The sequence below is a fragment of the Choloepus didactylus genome, chromosome 7 (genome assembly GCF_015220235.1).
Source record: "Choloepus didactylus isolate mChoDid1 chromosome 7, mChoDid1.pri, whole genome shotgun sequence".
NCBI classification, from domain to species: Eukaryota; Metazoa; Chordata; class Mammalia; order Pilosa; family Megalonychidae; genus Choloepus; species Choloepus didactylus.
This window is the reverse complement of record NC_051313.1, coordinates 120,856,759-120,861,006: the sequence shown is the minus strand read 5'-3', so window position 1 is coordinate 120,861,006 and position 4,248 is coordinate 120,856,759. Positions and strand designations below refer to the sequence as shown.

The 4,248-nt window shown below is 44.2% G+C and overlaps 1 long non-coding RNA gene across 2 annotated transcripts; it reads right to left on the bottom strand.

Annotated features, from left to right (window-relative positions):
- Positions 1–326: 326 nt before the first annotated feature.
- On the bottom strand, positions 327–4,172 carry LOC119539521. 2 transcript variants are annotated; one of them, XR_005217892.1, is made up of 3 exons: positions 4,050–4,172; positions 3,518–3,664; positions 327–2,671 (listed from the first exon to the last, which is right to left on the bottom strand). It is a non-coding gene; the product is annotated as an uncharacterized LOC119539521 (long non-coding RNA). The 2 variants fall into 2 exon arrangements; XR_005217893.1 differs by having other exon boundaries at positions 327–2,078.
- Between the last annotated feature and the right edge of the window lie 76 nt (positions 4,173–4,248).

Below are 4,248 nucleotides of genomic sequence, written 5' to 3'. Positions count from 1 at the left end.
GCTATGTGTTGGGTTTCTTGGGGTTTTGGTAGAATCTGCCTCCTCTGCTTGGTACCCCTCACCTGGACCCATTTCTTTTGCTTCCCTCTCCTCTTTTCCGCCCCCTCCCCATCCCATTTTCCACACCTTTTTGTCCAGCATTGGGTTCAGTTTCTACATAATTCAGGCCCTTGCCTGCGGGACCTCCAGACAACGCATGAATGTATGAACCGCCTCAACTGGGAAGGAATAGGCAGGGGGCAACAGGCTATGGGAGGCCCAGCCTGGTCCTGACGCCGGTTAGGGAAGTGAGTTAGGGCAGTGGTTCCTAACCTTTTCTGTGCCTTGGACCCCTGGGCAGTCTGCAGGGGCCTCCTGATTCCTCCTCAGAATTATGTTTTTAAAACCGATAAGGCAAAATATGTAAGATTACTAAGAAAACAAATTGAAACGGTTAACCAAATGTTTAAAAGTGATAAAGTTATATGTGCTTCTTTTAAATATATTTAATATCAAGATCTAGCAGGAGGTTTATAACTGCTGACAGTTTCAAATGGCAATGAGCATAAAGGATATTTTGAGATTTCTACAATAGCTATAATGGGATATAAAAATACTTGTGATGTTTATTAGTGACAAGCCACAGGTATTGTTAATACTGGTGGGGTTTTGCCTATATTCACAATTGAAGGAAATATTAAATTTCAGTTACATGTTAGTAAAAATAAAGGTGAAATTTTTTTTTTTCTTGCCCAAATTCTAGGACCCCCTGAGGGTCTGGGAAGTGCAGTTGATAATCTTTGGATCAGACTGATGAAGTGTGCAAATGACCCAATAGGTTCGAGCCTAAATGATCTCAGAGGCCTGGAAAGATGAGTCACAACCACCAAGACAGCGTTTAACAAAGAGTGCAAATTTGGCTGGAAAGGAACAAAGAAAAACAAAACAAAAACCACAAAAAACAAAACAAAACAGTTTCAAGTATTGGACCAGGCAGACCTGTCTTGCCAGCAGTTCATGAGAAATAAAGACCCTGGGGTTTTGGTTGATGACATTCTCAAAATGAGTAAACTGGATAATGAGGACGCCAATAAAAGATAATGTAGTCTTATGTTCAATGAACAGGCCCTCAGGGGCCAGGTCACAGGTCTAACAGTCCTGCTGAAACCTACCTAGGTCAGACCACCGTGCACCACGATTTAAGACGGGCACCCACAGGTTAGAGTTTTGAGGCCAGACCCAGAATGGCGAGCAATGGAAGCCATGGCAGTGAGCCCGGAGCTCTCTTTTTAAGCTCTAGATTTCAATAAACCTCCTGAAGTTCATCTGAACTTCAATCTCAGCATGTCCAAACTGGTTCCTCCTCTGTGGTTTCCTGACTCAGTAAATCATCATCCACTCAACTGTATAAGCCAGAAACCAGGCGGTCCTCCTTGTTACCTTCTCCCCCTTACTCTCACCTCCCAAGTCCAATCTACCATGAAGCCTTGTTGATTTTTCCACCCCAGTTTCCCTTGAACTCATTTGTTTCTTTCTATCTGCATCACCACCCTGGCACCAGCCACCATCTTCCTGCCTGGACCACTGCAGTAGTCTCCCAGCTGGTCACCCCCAGATCTGCTCCTGCTCCTCTCTGGTTTCTTTTTGGCGCTGCAGAGTAACTTAAAAAACACTGAAGTCTGACTCTGCTCCTTTATTTCAAAACCACTGATCTTAGAATCAAGAACGAAGTCATCTTCTTGGTCGAGTTTGGACCCCCCCACATCTCTCCAGCGTCCTTCCCCAACCTTTTCTCTAGGCACCACCAGCCTTCATGCAGCTACTCCAACAGGCCACAGCTCCTCCTGCACAGAGCCTCTGAAGCGTGCTGTTCCCTGGAACACTGTCCCTGCTGTCTTCGCCTTGTTAGCTCCTGCTCGCCCTTCAGCAACCGTCTCTGGCCTCCCCGACCAGGTCAAATCCACTCCTGGTGCTCTTAGAGCACATGAACCTCTTCTTTGTAGCACTTATTACAGGTGCGATTTTACATGCATTTGTGCACGTATATTTTCTTATACCTGCCTTTCCCACTAGACTGTGAGTGCCAAAAGGGCAAGTTCCTGGAAGACAGGGTTTAGTAAATACTGGTTGAAAGAAAGAAGTTTTGTCAAATATCTAAAGGCTAACATAAGAGATTGGATTATTCTGTGCAGTTAGGGAACTAGGATCAGTAAGTGAAAGTTACAGAAAACAATAATGACGATGTTAAGATTTACTATATGCCAAGCACCATACTTATTTCATAGTATATTTTACTTAATAGTCACAAAATTAAAATTACTGTCATTCATGGAGAAGGAAATTTGTTAGGTTAAGCAAATTACCCAAGGTTGCACAGCCAGCAGACGGCGATGCTGGGTGGGAAGCATGCTAACTTGTGGCTCTATATTCTTTCTCTCCAGGATGCTGTCAGTGGGGAGGAGGTTGTGAGCTCTCCATAAGAGAATGTTTCCATGCTCTTTCTACAGCTTAAGCCCTTAGAACCCCTTGTTAGGCCCAGCTGTCTCAGCAGGCTGAGTTTCTTCCTTAAGGCCAGTTCCAGGAACTCAGTATATGCTCAGTTCCTGCCTCTGGGCATCCTGACCTCATTCACTGCATCTCTTAGAGCAGGGCTCTCCAAGGGGTCTGCCCAGCTTCCCTTTGTCTGCTCCCTCTGAAATGAAGCATATAGCCTTTCAGTTTTACGAACACGACAACATTTTACAAAGGTGGCAATATGCCATATACGCCATTTTGTACACTGCTTTTCTCCCCCTGATGATAGGCCATAGATAGCTGCAGGGCACTATACATACACCAACCTCCTCTCTAAAGGTTGCCCAGTATCCTACATTGATGGGACCGTCTACATTTTATGTAACCAACCCCCAAGGATGGACACCTGGGCTGTTTTCCATTGTTTTCATAACACAAAAAACACACGCCTCAAAACACGCCTTTGCATTTACATTTCTGTACCCATGTGAGAGAATTTCAGTGTGATACATCCTTAAAGCTGGAGTTGCTAAGTCAGGCAGTGGTCACATTAAAATTGTTGCTAGATACTGCCACATTACCCTTAAAAAGTTGTACCTATGCCAATCTTCAACAAAAGTGTATGCATATGCTCTTACACCATGGCTAGCATTGAGGCTGTCAACCCTTAATTTTCTTTTTTTTCCTAATCTGATATTTATTGTTTCTTTAATTTCCAATACTTTGTTTCTTTAATTTGCTTTTCCTTAAGCTGAGTTTTTCCTCTGTTTATAAGGCATTTGTATTTCTTTTCCCTCTTGCCTGCTCCTCTCTTTTGCCAATCTTCTTATTGTGTTGGTTCTTTTTCTTATTGCTTTGTAAGTTTTCTGTATTTTGTCTATTTTATCAAACATTTCTTCCCAGGAGGTAATTTGTCTTTTAACTTTACTTGACTTTTGCCATAAAAAAGCTTTATCAGTTCTGTGTCATGCTTTCAGGATTTTAAACATTTACTGCTATAGAAATAGGGAACAAGATAACATACCAGCTACAAAGCCTTCTGCAGTCCTTATCATTTTGGTCCTTGGTCCTTCGCTCCCGTATAAATGTGTCTCAAAACGCAGCTTCATCACTTTCTAGCTGTCTGATCGTGGGCAAACTTCTTCACCTTGCTGGGCTTCGATTTTCTCAGCTGTAAAGTGGAAATAATAAAACTCGCCTTATAGGAACTTGGGGAAACACGTAGCTCTGGCTTCGGCTTTAGCCATTCCTTTACCTTTCCCTGCAGTAGGTTTGTAAATCAAATCAGAGCAAACAACTGCTTTCTTTAGAAAATTGTACTTTTTAGGATCTTCTAACTAAAAGCGAGGGTGGAGGCCTGGTGGAGGTGGAAATTAAAATGTATTGCGTACTTACACGCCAAGTAAACACTCTGGAGTGTGCATTAATTATCCCAATTTCATGAAGAGTTAAGTGAGCTCAAGGAACCCAGTTTCGTGCATCTATAAGCCTAAGCGTCTCACAACCGCCCGGCCTCAGCGCGCCACCTCCGAGAAGCCCATCTACTCCCCCCGTACCTTGTCCCGTTAAGGCCTGTGAGTCGCGCCGTTAGCAGCGTGGGAGGAGGCGCCGCGGAACCAAACCGCCAGGCCTCGGCATCCTCGGCTTTCTCAACTAAAAACCAGCTTCTCTTCTCCTCGCTGCCCCGCGGTGCCTTTCGGGAGTCGTAGTCAGAATCCTGTCAGCCTCCTCTGGAGTGAGCGAGAACGAGACTCC